Raw genomic sequence first — 15505 nt, forward strand, 5'->3', positions numbered from 1 at the left:
CCCCAGCAGAATCTTGTTTCTGCATGATGTAGTCCTTCCTGCAGCGATAACGCGACATCGCCGTGTGCCTTCCTGTTTTACTTTAATATCCATCTGCCACTGCGGTAGATTAGCATTATCAGCAGCCCCAACAACACAATTTGTCCTCATTGCCATGTCAGAGGGTGGAATTAAATATAATCAGCCGGCTAGCATATTTAACTTAGCAACCCCTCTGAGCAGTTTCATTCAGATCCCTGCAGCATTTCGTCTTGGATGGTTATCATTATGTTCTCTAAACCAAACTGCTGCTTTCTAATCGTCTGTCTCGCAGCTGTAAAGGGGCTTCAGTGGACTTGTCATTGGACCCAGATTCATGGAAATCTAGTCATCATTTTTTTAAATGCTTACTTGCCAATGTTTACATTGACAATCTATTAGGGTGTACGTATGATTGTATAGTTACTGAATACAATGAATCCTTGAGTTTTTGCATAGGCTAAAGAAGGACCTAGTGTACTGTTATCGGACTTTTATAATCACTGGGGAAAGAAAGGTACATTTTCAATTAACGGGCATAAATGGAAACCTAATTAAGTAAACATGCCAATTTTTGCCCCTTTTCTGGAACAACATTATCGATAATAGAAATCAGGGGGGCAACAAGGCTGGTTAATGCGTTTAGTAACTTCTGCGTGTCTCATCTCAGCCACAAGTTCATCTGTCTTCATTCAAACAAACATGAGAAAGATGTGAAAGAGTGAAAGATAAAAGTATCCACAGAAACATTGTTGCTGGCCTCCATGATGCGTCTGAGGGAATACAATTATAGAAAGAAGAAAACATTAGCGCTGATGGCAAAAGTAAAAAAAACTGCATATGTATATGTTCCTTTGGGGATTAATCAAGTATTTTGAATTGAACTGAATAGCAAAGGGCAGCACGGTGCCTTGGTGGTTAGCACCGGCCACGGTTACATGATGTTTTTTAATTCGGAATTAATTATTCCGAATTAAATATTTCCGAATTAAACTATTTTCCTTCCAGTTTACATGGAAATAGTAATTCCGAATTAAGGTTAAAACACGTTTGATCGGCTTTATCAAATTCCGCTTAAGGTCTGGGGGTTGGGATCGGAAGAAACCAGCCACTTACTTCGGAATTAAGTTTAATTCGGAATGGCCATTTTCATTCGGAATTAAGTGTTTACATGGTAATTTTTACTCATTTTAAATCGGATTTAATTTTAATTCTGAATTAAAGAGGCATTAAACTTCCCATGTAAACGCACTGTTGCCTCACAGCAAGAAGGTTGCTGGTTCAACTCCCTTTCTGTGTGGAGTTTGCGTGTTCTCCCGGTGCTTGCGTGGGTTTCCTCCGGGATTCCGGTTTCCTCCCACAGTCCCAAAACCAGCATATTAGGTTAATTGATGATTCTAAATTGCCCGTAGGTGTGAGTGTGAGTGTGTCTGGTTGTTTGTCTGTATATGTGGCCCTGCGATGGACTGGTGACCTGCCTTTCGCCTGTAATGAGCTGGGAAAGACTCCAGCAGACCCCCGTGACCCTGCACAGAATAAAGCGGGTATAGAAAATGGATGGATGGATGGATGGATAGCAAAGGAAAATTGCGATAAAACCACACCTAAGGTCGCTTATTACAACTTATAGTCTGTTACAGAGTAGTAAGAATACACCCTCTGAATAAGAATATCTTAATATAATTTCTGAGTTGTTATCTTAGCAACTTTTTGCCAGCTAGGCAACTACAAGAAGATGTAGACGCAGTTGGTTAAGACATGGATGTGGCTGTTGATGCTTGAAAATGATCAATTATACCACTCAGATTGCTTTTTCGACGGATGGGAGTGTTACTAATTCCCCTTATTTTACTGCATTTAACATAACCTCATTTATGTGGAGACTGTACAGTCAGAGGAAAAAACGTTAAATAGATTGGACCGGATTTCTTTAATTAAATGCAGGCTATATATACAGCTTTCTTACAAAGAAATACATATATTATACGGTTTTCAAACAATAAATTTAGAATTATCAAAAGAAGCAGGTTTCCTTCAGGTGTCCTTTTTTTTTTGCTTAATCCCTTACGATTTTCAAATAATTCATGAATTTCATGGAGATCGTGTGGAAAAACATAGATGCTGTAAGTCTTTGTTTTTAACTCCTCAGGATCATTGCCTGTTTGTTTGAGTTTAATTGATTTTTTTTTTGTTTTTTTACCCCCCAAGACTTTTTATCCCAAGACTATGTATGCTGATTATTTTTTTCTTTCTTTTTTTTTTGCATTTACGGATCAATACTGATGAGTCGAGTTCCTACAAAGTGAAAGAAAAGTCTACTTGCCAAATGCTTCAGCTGGTCTTAGTTCAGGCTTTTTTTTTGCTAATATTGTATGCAGAAGCAGCGTGGCTCAGCACAGTAAAGACTGCTCGGCATAAGCTTCAAGCTCCCCGGGGCATCTCTGTGGAGCTCAACCTGAAGGCTTGCCTCTTGTCTTTTCTGTCTCTTTGTTTTGCAAACAGGAGGGAGGGAGCGATGAAATGCTGCATAGACTCGGCAGTTCCAGGGTTCTGCTTGGCTCAGCAGTGGGGTCCAACGGCATTCATTTTTCTACATCTGCACCATCCTCCTCCTCTCCAATTACTGCCTCTCTCAGAGCATGCAATGTCTTGATTCGGCAATGGTCTCAACAATAGCAACGTGAGCCTGGCCGCTGTTTGATGTGTCACTTCATCAGTGATTTGAGACCACAGCTGAAGGGCTCCTGAGAAAAACAGGTTCCTTTCTGTGATGCAACTTCCAGAAATATAGTTTTATTACCCATCGGCAACAGCTTCATATAGAAGAGAAACCTTTTAGAAGGTATTCATGTTTTCCTTATCCAAATTCAGGTTGGAATAAGCCTATTTTATGTTACCTTCTCATAAACCAACTTGCGCCCTCAAAGAAAATGTCCTCTCAAGTTGTTTTAATTATCTGCTTTCATCGGCGAAAGCTGATCTCCTCAGTCAGCCTGAATACTTCTGCATTTCAGCACCGTGCAAATGTTTCAGATGGATGCATGTTTCACAGCTGGCCACTTCATGGTTTAGAAGAGATGTGCCCTTCAATGCACAGATTGCACTCGGTCCTGTACTGCATTGCAGGCAGGCTTCTTACCATGTGAAACATAATGCATCCTTTGCCTTCAGGCCCTCAAGCACTCCAGCTCAGATGATCAATTTGATCCAGCTCTATGTTTCTTGCTTTCAACTTAATCCCATAATACCCTGGTATTTGTTGCAATCGACAAGCCCCCATATCTCTCTATGGATGTGGTTTTGTCTTTGTGTGAGCCAAAAAAAAAAATCATATATGTGGCGCGGTCATTTAAAGAAGGATGCAATGCAAGCAGCTCAAGCCTGCCTCTGTGACAGCGAGAATGGAGTAGATGTTTTATAACTGACATATTTAAAAGTCCCCCTCCCAAAAAAAAAAAAGTCACTACTGGGTTTTAACAAAGCAAATAAATCAGAGCCTCTCAGTGGAAAGGTGCTGACTGAACTAAGTTACTTAACCCTCACTGATGCAGCGAGCACTTTCTAAGTTCTTACACAATCAAGTCTAAAGACACATCCAGTGGTTATGAAAGAAAGATGTTGCTCTATTTCATAAGGGTCAATTTGCTGGCCTTCGTCAAACAAAAAATAAATAAATCAAGGGAATTGGTGAAACTACTAAAACTGGGTTAAAATACGCTCTGATCCATTATCGGTGAGGAACAAATAAACAGAACTTAATATTCGTTAGTTAAAATGACAGTTACTCATTTAGCAGACAATGATATATTATATGAGGAACAACAGTCAAGATATGATCCTGGCATAAGGTGCTAAGACAGTTGCATGGTAGAGCTGAATGTAGAAAAGTGCAGTTAGATAAGTTATGGCTTTAGATAGGAGAGGAGGTGTTCTCAAAAGTAATGCATCCTCAAGACCTGAAAGTACAGAGGGTCATGTGTAGGGGTGACATACGCAGATGGCCGCCCAGAAGTCACTTTGTAGAAAGTAAGGTAAAAAACCCTTTCCAGAGGGATTGGGCCAGTCAGGCAAAGAGGATCTGTAGATGAATATATATACTCATTATGCCTGGTCCTACCATCCAAACCAGAGGGAGCAGTAGTATGATATGGGGTTGCTTTCGTTTGTCAGGTTTAGGTGCCAGCGACTTTATATGCCCAAAAATAAAAGGTCAAATACTGTCTTGATATACTGGTACACTGCACAAGGTTTTTCCATGTATATTTTCCCTGATAGCGTGGGCATATTCCAAGATGGCTGTACCATGATTCTTTGTGCGGAAATTGTTGAAGAGGGGCTGAGAGAGCATTAGATATCATTTTAAAACATGGATTGGTCCTTTGTGATATGCTTAACCTTTGTGCTGTCTTTGGGTCAAGGAAGGAAGGAAGGAAGGAAGGAAGGAAGGAAGGAAGGAAGGAAGGAAGGAAGGAAGGAAGGGAGGAAAGAAAGAAGGAAGGAGGGGAGGAAAGGAGGAAGGAAGGAAGGAAGGAAGGAAGGAAGGAAGGAAGGAAGGAAGGAAGGAAGGAAGGAAGGAAGGGAGAAAAGAAGGAAGGAAGGAAAGAAGGGAGGAAAGAAGGAAGGAAGGGAGAAAAGAAGGAAGGAAGGAAAGAAGGGAGGAAAGAAGGAAGGAAGGGAGGAAAGAAGGAAGGAAGGAAGGGAGGAAAGAAGGAAGGAAGGAAAGAAGGAAGGAAAGAAGGAAGGAATGGAGAAAAGAAGGAAGGAAGGTAGAAAGAAAAGAAGGAAGGAAGGGAGGAAAGAAGGAAGGAAGGAAGGGAGGGAGAAAAGAAGGAAGGAAGGAAAGAAGGGAGGAAAGAAGGAAGGAAGGAAGGAAGGAAGGAAGGAAGGAAGGAAGGAAGGGAGGAAAGAAAGAAGGAAGGAAGGAGGGGAGGAAAGGAGGAAGGAAGGGAGAAAAGAAGGAAGGAAGGAAGGAAGGAAGGAAGGAAGGAAGGAAGGAAAGAAGGAAGGAAGGGAGAAAAGAAGGAAGGAAGGAAAGAAGGGAGGAAAGAAGGAAGGAAGGGAGGAAAGAAGGAAGGAAGGAAGGGAGGAAAGAAGGAAGGAAGGAAAGATGGAAGGAAAGAAGGAAGGAATGGAGAAAAGAAGGAAGGAAGGGAAGAAGGAAGGAAGGTAGAAAGAAAAGAAGGAAGGAAGGGAGGAAAGAAGGAAGGAAGGAAGGAAGGAAGGAAGGAAGGAAGGAAGGGAGAAAGGAAGGAAAGAAAGAAGGAAGGAAGGAAGGAAGCAAGGAAGGAAGGAAGGAATGAAGGAAAGAAGGAAGGAAGGGAGAAAAGAAGGAAGGAAGGAAGGAAGGAAGGAAGGAAGGAAGGAAGGAAGGAAGGAAGGAAGGAAGGAAGGAAGGAAGGATGGAAGGAAGGAAGGATGGAAGGAAGGGAGAAAAGAAGGAAGGGAGGAAAGAGGAAGGGAAGAAGGAAGGAAGGAAGGAAGGATGGAAGGAAGGAAGGATGGAAGGAAGGGAGAAAAGAAGGAAGGGAGGAAAGAGGAAGGGAAGAAGGAAGGAGAGAGCAGGAGGAAAGAAGGAACAGGAGAATTAGGTCATTTTGACCCGAAGACAGTACAAGGGTTGAGAAGACTTTACATAGACTTGGAAAAAAAGATGTTTTAGAAATGAATTCATAAAAATAAATGTTGCAATATTGCACCAGCTGGGTGTGTGTGGTTGTTTGTCTGTCTGTGGCCCTGTGATTGTCTGGTGACCTGTGGATCTACCTCTGACTTTCACCTGAAAGCCGAGATAAGCTCCAGCAGATCCCCATGACGGAATAGGAATAAGCGGGTCTGGATGATGGATTAATGTTACAACGGCGTGGTGAATGTGTGTGGTAATAAAAGCTATTACCATGTGTGATTTTTAGTTCGGGACATGATTTCACATTATGGGATCAGAGGGGATGTGAAAAGATGTCTTTAGATGTCTCATGTTCTAGTTTTAATGCAAGCCTTGACTACACTGAAGCCAACGTGCTCAGGCTAAAATAAACTCTACATAATTTCTGAACTTTAATGCATTTCTTAGCATTTCCATCTGTGGTTGGTCTAGCATTGTCTCTCTCTTTTCAAACACAGCGGGGCACGAAGAGAACGAGACATTACCTCCACCACTTAAGCCCAGCATGTTGAACAAAGCGCCATAATGACACAGCAAAGGAGAGATGTTCTCCTGGTGCTGCGCGTTAACTACAGCGAGTCAGAGGGTGGAACATAGTCTGAAAGCAGTATCCGACCGCGTGCCCTTTTGCTGCAATTTAAAGTAGAGGCAGAGTCGTAGCTAATTCAGCTGCATTAATCAGGCATAGCATATTACTTTGCAAATGATGCCCAGGGGAACGATGAGCTGACATTGTCCTGCCAACTGAATAGGCAGACACACATCAGTGATCTGATAGGAGACAGCCTGAGCACAGAATGGAGCAATCAGAAAAAGGAAAAGCCTGCAGGTCTTTCTCTCGTTACAGATATGACCCAGATCACCAGTCCAGCCGTCGGTGTTCTTTCAGTCACCAACGGAGTAAATGACTTCATGAAGCTGGATGAATGACAATTAGAGGAGATGCAACATATCCAGATCATTTAACCTTTAACTCAGATCCCACTGTTTAAGTGATGTTCCCGTTGCAAATATTGTCTCCAGAAAATCAATAAAAACAATATTGCAGAGGGCCTGAGTATGCAGTTATTGCCTTGAGAGCGAGGGATTTCATCAAAAAAGTTTCTCCACTTAAATTCTTTATATATGTGTGCGTGTACCTCAGTCAGCTTGTTCAAAATGATGGATTCTTGTAACCAGCGGTAGACTGTTGGGACTGCGTAAAAATGTGTTTAAAAAGTGCATCTGGATCAGATTAAATAGATAAACATGCTTAATACTTGATCGTGTTCATTATTTTTTAGAAAATACATCCTACTCTTTTCAGTTGGAGCTATGAATCATATTTATGAGCAGTTTGGTCTAGACTGCTGGAGGAGAAGTAAAAAGCAGTGTTTTTTTTTTTTACGTGAAGTAAAAGAAAAAAACCATTCAGCAGAATTTTTTTAACCACAGGAAATCTAGAGGCACAGCCAGGAGGCAATTCCTTCAGCAAGTCCAAAGTGGTATTGAAAAACAGACAGATGTGAGTGTTGATTCGACAAAAAGGTCATGGATGTTCACTAATAATCTTGTTTGTCCAGGTTTGAGTTTATCTATCAATTCATTTTAACCCCTGTGCTGTCTTCAGGTCAAGGAAGGAGGAAGAGAAGAAGGGAGGAAAGAAGGAAGAATGAAAAGAAGGAAAGAAAGAAGGAAGGAAGGGAGAAAATAAGGAAGGGAGGAAGGAAGGAAGGAAGGAAGGAAGGAAGGAAGGAAGGAAGGAAGGAAGGAAGGAAGGAAGGAAGGAAGGAAGGAAGGGAGGAAGGAAGGAAGGAAGGAAGGAAGGAAGGAAGGAAGGAAGGAAGGAAGGAAGGAAGGAAGGAAGGAAGGAAGGGAGAAAATAAGCAAGGGAGGATGGGAGAAAAGGAAGGGAGAAAGGAAGGAAGGAAGGAAGGAAGGAAGGGAGGAAGGAAGGAAGGAAGGAGAGAGCAGGAGAAAAGAAGGAAGGAAGGAAGGAAGGAAGGAGAGAGCAGGAGAAAAGAAGGAAGGAAGGAAGGAAGGAAGGAAGGGAAGAAGGAAGGAGAGAGCAGGAGAAAAGAAGGAAGGAAGGAAGGAAGGAGAGAAGGAAGGAAGGAAGGAAGGAAGGAAGGAAGGAAGGAAGGAAGGAAGGACGGAAGGAAGGAAGGAAGGAAGGGAGAAAATAAGGAAGGGAGGAATGAAGGAGAGAGCAGGAGAAAAGAAGGAAGGAAGGAAGGAAGGAGAGAGCAGGAGAAAAGAAGGAAGGAAGGAAGGAAGGAAGGAAGGAAGGAAGGAAGGAAGGAAGGAAGGAAGGAAGGAAGGAAGGAAGGAAGGAAGGAAGGAAGGAAGGAAGGGAGGGAGGGAGAAAATAAGCAAGGGAGGATGGGAGAAAAGGAAGGGAGAAAGGAAGGAAGGAAGGAAGGAAGGAAGGAAGGAAGGAAGGAAGGAAGGAAGGAAGGAAGGAAGGAAGGAAGGAAGGAAGGAAGGAAGGAAGGAAGGAACAGGAGAATTAGGTCATTTTGACCCAAAGACAGTACAAGGGTTAAAGAGACGGATACAAGGAGTGTCAAAGAAATAGCACACATGGTCAGTCTGTGCAATGTTGTCATGAATGAATTGTTCAATGTGAATGGAAGATGATCTGCTCTATTAAAGAGTTACTCAGAGCATGTTATGAAAGATTTGTTGTTTTTGTTTTGATTCTTCTTAAGTAGATAGCACAAAGCTACATATCCTATTTCAAAACAGGCTCAGTCCCTGCTTTGCATTTTGCGTTTTCTTTTATTCATGGTATCGGATTGAGTGCATCATAGAGCAGAACAGAGCATTAGTTGCCACTTCACGTCACAAACAGCACGTCTTTCAGAGAGACAGACATGCAGTTAAATGCTTTAAGAGCACCCCCGCTGTTGTCACGCTGAGCTGGGACGCGCAAGAAGAAATGTGCTGTCATTGCTCAGGACGGACGTGCGTGTTGCTTGTTGTTGCAGGGAAGGTTGAGCTTGGCTGGTTTTTGTGAAGATAGTGGAGGCTCAGGCAAGGTGAGGTAAACATTAACCTGGGGGGTTTAGGCGAGCACCCCAGGAAGAGAAGCATCTGGAGAGTCAAGCTCTATTAGGCTCCCGGTTCAGTTTTACACCGGCTGCATTACAGCCTGGTTGACAAATGGCAGACGAGGTAGTATATAATATATAACAATAATAATATAATAAACTTTATTTATATCGCACCTTTCTTAACAAAGTTACAAATTGCTTCCCAAGAACAATAAAATACATCAAGATAAAAATACAGTGCATAGTGGATAAAAACATAAGACAGCAATAACCAAGTCTAAAATTAATAACAATATTCACACCACAATAAAAGCTTTTCTAAAAAGGAATGTTTTTAGTAAAGATTTAAAAGCAGTGGGGGATTTAGCTGAGCTGATCTCAGCAGGTAAAGAGTTCCAAAGTTCTGGGGCCCGGACTGCAAAAGCTCCATCACCTTTGGTCACAAGTCGGGCCCTGGGAATGATCAGAAGGCCACTACTGCAGGTAGGGGGTTAAACGTTCTTTAAAATAACTAGGGGCTTGGTTATTTAGGGCCTTAAAAGTCAATTTTAAAATCAATGTGATATTGAACAGGAAGCCAGTGAAGGGACGACAGAATTGGAGTGATATGTTCACATTTTCTTGAGGCAGTGACCAGGCGAGCAGCAGCGTTTTATACGTATATGTATACTAACATATGTATATGTTAGTGTGAGTGTGTGTGTGTGTGTGTTAGGGGTGGGTATTGGGAAGGACCTCACGATACGATACGCATCACGATACTTGAGCCACGATACGATACAAATTGCGATATCCCGATTATGCGATATATCCCGATATATCCCGATATTCTACATAGTTCACCGAAAAAATTTAAAAATGCATTACACATCTTAAAATCCAAGTTGTCTATATGTACATCAGATGATAGTGATAATGCATTGGACAGACTGAGTCAAAACAATGTAATTCAAACTTTCCATTTTAATTATGCAACATATTTGCATGAAAAAACACACTGAAACACAATGAAAAGTGCATTTTGCATTATTCTTAGATACAAAATACTCAAAATAAAATGCAGTGTCTCAACAACACTGAAATTGAAATCACAAAAATACAGTACAGCTAGGGGTGGGCAAAAATATTGATACGGCAATATATCGCGATACATACATTGAATATCGATATCGTATCGGGAGACTATGTATCGCGATATATTGCCGTATCGATATTTTTGCCCACCCCTAGTGTGTGTGTGTGTGTGTGTGTGTGTGTGTGTGTGTGTGTGTGTGTGTGTGTGTGTGTGTGTGTGTGTGTGTGTGTGAAATGCATCACATAACTTAGGGGACCTCCAGCATGAATATCATACCCCCTTGCTCCCTGATCTTTCCCCTCCGCCCCTCCCTTTCTTCCCCCCGGACATTGCTGTGAACTGTAGCACCAGCTGGGATTTAGAGAGAAAACATTAGCTTTCAACCTTGGTGAAGGACTAAATGCAGCCTCAGCCCGGCGTCCTTGCTGCCACACTGCTGCTGGGTGGAGATAAGCGCTCCAGCCTTCAGGATGCTGCGTCCCCATCGTTCCCGGGATCCCTGTAAGCTGAGTAATTGCAAGAAGCCCATGCAAATAATTAATTAAGCACATCTGATGCAAGATGTGGACCGCCAGTCTTTGAAGATGAGGGTAGTGGTTGCAATATTGTAGATTCTCTGCTCGATTAAAGGGAGTTGAACTTTTTTAAAGCTGTGGTGTGAATCAATCTGAATGTTCAGTAATTCAGCTGGGATTCTCGGGTGTCGTGCAAAGATGCTGATGTGACAAGGAAAGTTGGTTTCATGCAGCAGTGCAGTTTTATTTTCTCTTCAAATGACAAAATGAGCCGATATAAACTAACAAACAATGATACAGTCTCGTGTTTACTGTTCAACAGGACACTTTAACTGCTGCAGTGGAAGATATTTACCTCAAGGAGGTGAAATGTAAAGTCAGGCTGTGGGTCTGTTATGACTTCTGGCCTCAGTATTTTAAAGCCCTTCCTGAGCTTTTTGGCCTGTGTTTATGAAGCTGTAAATTCTCCCTAAAGATGCTGTCACTGCACTCAGTGTGTGCATGTGCAGTAGAATTAGGCATTTTTACAGGAAAGAGTTGCTGAAATAAAACCACCCAGGCCAGCGCTATATTTCTTTCAAACGCTCCACAGCGTTGAACGATGAAACACACCGGGAGAAGCTGAGGTGGGTATTGATGTGTTATGCCCTTGGACTGAAGCCAAGACGGTGAAATGCAATGAAAGGGAGGCCGTCACTCGCTTGTTAACTCAAGGTTGTTCTTTACAGAAGCTATATCTGTCTGTATAGTCAATACTGAGCTTAGCAGTTGCTGTGCGTGCTGCAGTTGTTAAAAAAGAAAAAAACATGGAGATGGCTTCTCTGTTGACTTTAAAGATACCAGTTTTCCCTTTGTTCTCGCAGCGATGACGCTCTACGTCATGGCTTAGCCATAACTTGTGCGCTGGCAGGAGGCTGTTTTTTGTTTGGCATGTAAACACAGCCAGAGAATAGGACCCCTGCCAGCTCACAGAAGTTGCAGCTGATCATCCTTGGTTAATAGGCGCTCATAATCCTCTGTGAATGTCTTATGTTGCCCCTCGAGAGGAGCCAGACTGCGGCATGTATTTACAATCAGTGCGCATTAAGGGCTGACAGTTTTACTGCTGCCGTAACTGCAATAAGCCTACCCACTCTTTGCATCCTGATTGGTAGGAAAATTAAATCAGTTGAGTGTTTTTTTTTCTTCTTTTTTTTTATGTCTAACAATGATTGTTTTCTTTTTCCCTCACTGCTGCCCGGCTCTGCTGCAGGAAGTTGAGGTCAGTGTCTCCTTTTGCACTGTCTGTCTTTGCTTTGTCACTTCTTTTAAAATGGTGTTGTCACCTGTGTAACAAGTGAGGGATAAGCATGTTTAAAGCCCTAAAACATACCAAAAAGAACAATATAATACGTAGGGGTGGGTATTGGGAAGGACCTCACGATACAATACGCATCACGATACTTGAGCCACGATACGATACACATTGCGATATCCCGATTATTATATTCTACATAGTTCACCGAAAAATTTAAAAATGCATTACACATCTTAAAATCCAAGTTGTATATATGTACATCAGATGATAGTGATGGATCTTAAAATCCGAGTTGCACGTTCATCAGATTATAGTGACAATTCATGGGACAAACTGAGTCAAAACAATGTTTTATTATAACTGTAAGCTAAAGTAACAACTTATTTGTATATGTTTTTCATATTATTTACATCATATGAAATTAACATTAAATTTAGTATGAGGTTGCTTTAATTATGTGGCAAATGATAATAAACACAAGAAAGATGGTACTAAAACCAAGGACAGGCACAGTGATCAGTCAGTATAGATATAAATCCATAAATAAATAAACCTCTGTCCATTATTTTTCATTTTTTAAGGACAGGCAATTGTGTTATATAAAAAATAAATTATAAAATGAAATAAAACGTGAAATAAAACCTGAGCTCAGTGCAGGGCCCTCCCAGGGTTGGTAGAGAGTGGCAATGCCCAGGACTGTCACTTAGGTAGGAGCACTGGCCTGGGTGATATAATGGGAAAAAAATCGGGAATAAAAAAAAATAAATAAAAAATCGATATTCAAATTTTGAATATCGATATTGAATCAGCTGGAAAAGTATCGCGATATATTGCCATATCGATATTTTTGCCCACCCCTAATAATACGGTATAAATGCTGTAGTAGAGATAAATGGGCTTTGAAGCTCTGTAAATATGCTACTGTAATATAAACACTATAGAAAGTACTCAAAGTAGGTTCAGTAATAATGAAATAAAATAGAAGTAATAAAAGCAAACGTTTCTCTTTTATTCCGATAACTGTGAGGAAAAACAGGTAAAAGCACAAGAACTTTCCTTCGAGCTCCTCACCTTGCACAGTATGCAAGCAGCCGTCAGCTGCACTTGTTCAGCTTGACTTCAGAGCCCAGTCTTTGTATCCCTTTGGCCAAAAAACGTCTGAGCTTAGCTGATCAAACCGTATCCTCTGGGTCCTCGCCGGGCCCTGTGCCGAGTAATATCTGCTCTTCAGTTGATCTTCTCTGTCCCGAAACACAGAGAAATAGGTCAGAGCGGATGCAACAAGAATTTTCATTGTTCCAGCGCAGTGCCCACCAGAGACGATCCCTTAAAACGCAGGGTTAGTGTGCGAAGTGTTAGTCTCGCCCTGTGTCGTTTACTTTAGATGCTGCTTCTGCAAAAAGCAAAGACAAGTTTGACAGTTTATTCTTGACCATGGGAAATAAACAAAACTCAAGATCCACTTTCCTCACTTGTTTATGCTCTCTAGACTGAGCACAACTCTGAGAGCTATAGATACTAAGATCACTTGAAATGTGAATTATGCATATAATCTAAGAAGAGGGATCTAACACACATCCATGTGCAAAAGGACTACAAAATGCTACAGCAGCAACTATACATCTGTGGTGTCTGCAGCTGTCTGTGAACGCCCCCACAAAGGAATATAAAGTTGTCCAGAGTCTAGGGACCCTGAAAGTCAAAGTCACCTCCAAAACAAATCTTTTATTGGGAAACAGCCTGCTGTGTCTGGATCCATGATGGCGCGCTGCACGCTGGCTGATAAATAGCTGTGCTTTAGCTGTATAGCTGCTCATCTGTGGGTCCAAAAATACTTTTAGATCCAATGTTCTTCTTCCCTGATCAGAACAGTCACCTCATCAATCAATTCTTTAAACAAATAAATCATTATAAAAGCGTTTGTCTACATTTTCCAGCACAATCAAAACTAAATCAGAAAAAAAAAGAGCAGGAAAATACAATACAGTAATAGTGCATTCACCCCCCCGCGGGGGGTGGGCCGGGGGGGGGGGGTGGTCGTCACAGCAACACAAGAGCTGCTGTGACAAAATAATGAGCTGATAAATATAGAAAATAATGCAGCAGCATGGAGCTGGGCGGTGATGCTACGAGGAGGATTAGTTCATCACAGTGGGGGAGAATTCAACTGGAAGTTTATGTTAAACGTACAACAACCTGACAAGGATAATGTCATCATTATGCCATCGGCAGGAACATTTAAAAGAGCACGATAACGACGTCTGTATATCACTTTCCCCATGACACGTATCAGAACTGCCGCAGCTGCATTCATGGATCGACACACGCAGAAAGCAGAGGGTTGATTTGACAAATGAGCAGCTTTCTAGAGGAATCTCATCGATCAAGTTATTACATAATTAAAAAAACAATGCTGTCAAAGCTTTTCTCTATCATACTGTAAATTACTTTGCTGCACTAAATCTTTTTTTTGTTACAGCATCTGAGTGAAATGAACAACAATAAACTTTTTTCAGAAGGCATTTCAGCTGCAGCTTCTGCTCTGGATCTGATTATCCCCTCGGCAATAATGATTAAACTGTCACCAGTAAACATTAGTCATTTTTTCAGCCGCATGAATACTATTAGATAACTCAACTCTTGGCGCACTAATGTAAAATGTTAGAAAATACTTGTGCACCTCCACTGAGTGTTAACTCTGAGTGTTAATAGGAACATTTACGTTACCCTGGAGATGCACAAACTAGAATTACAAAAAAAAACGTCTAATTGAAATGTCACTTTGGAAAAACTAAAGATTTAAGCTTGCATGAGATGTCTTTTTCAAATGACTAAAAAAAGACTATTCTGCAAAGCTGCTATGGAAAACTTTTTTGCATCCATGCATGATGTACTAAAAAGATGTACTTAAATGAGTCACATTGACTTTTTTGCAGGAATAGATGCAGCAGGAGGAGAGAAGTTGTTGTCTCACATAATGCGTCAAAAGTTGCAGAAGTCATCCTTTGTAAAGGAAAAAATTGAAATAAAAACTAAAGTGAAAAAAAAAAAAAAAGTTGCAGAAGTCATCCTAAAGTTTAGCGTTCACTAATTCTTTATGCACTTGTGTATTATTAACCTCCACTCACAGCGGTACTGGTTGCAGAAAGAAAAATGAACCTGCCAAAATTAACAAGGCTCTGGACATTCGTCGTCTTTATTCTTGTAAGGACTCGTTGCACAAGGACCACTTTGTCACGCAAAGTACCTTAATGGAAACAGAGTTGTTTCGCAGTTTAATCCTGACATTTCAAACTATCGCATAAGTGCTTTGTCAAAGTAACAATGGAAAAACAGCTCATGTCACTGGAGTGTTCAAATGAAACCTTGAGCATGCCCTCTCTGCTCTGATTGGTCGTCTCCCTGCCCACCACGTCATATGAGAGGCGGTTCAAATTAAAGATTCCAAAAGCATTTTGTTAGATGCTCAATAAATTTACAACCACAAGTTCAGCGTTCCTGACAAAACCCAACTTCTTTGTCATAGCTGGGCTCATGTTGCATCCACGATGGGCTGTGTAGTGGTGAACGTGTAAAAAAAACAGTGAATAGAGTGTACAGAGACGGTTCTTTTTAAATCCATTTAGTGTACTGAAAATAAGGTGCTCAGTTTAAATGTAACTCGGTCTTTCAGAAATCACTAATTATTTTTGTCTATTATCATATTGCTTCCAGCTCTCTCTTTAAGTTGAGAACTGAATATATTTGAGGGCCAAATAAGTTAATCCTAAATGGCATTCATGTCAGATTTTGCTTTTCTCTTGTCTTTCATGATGATATTTGCTCTTTGTAATTTTAAGTGAGCATGAGTGGAAGTGCAGACTTCATATACCGTGTTAACTAATAATTAAATCTGTTAACAAG

The 15505-nt window shown here is 41.2% G+C and overlaps 1 protein-coding gene across 1 annotated transcript in view; it reads left to right on the plus strand.

Annotated features, from left to right (window-relative positions):
- The window catches only part of LOC133419116 (testican-2-like), a 74816-nt gene that overhangs the window by 21656 nt on the left and 37655 nt on the right, over positions 1–15505 (plus strand). The gene's annotated exons all lie outside the window — the stretch shown is intronic.

The sequence above is a fragment of the Cololabis saira genome, chromosome 19 (genome assembly GCF_033807715.1).
Source record: "Cololabis saira isolate AMF1-May2022 chromosome 19, fColSai1.1, whole genome shotgun sequence".
In the NCBI taxonomy this organism is placed as follows: domain Eukaryota; kingdom Metazoa; phylum Chordata; class Actinopteri; order Beloniformes; family Belonidae; genus Cololabis; species Cololabis saira.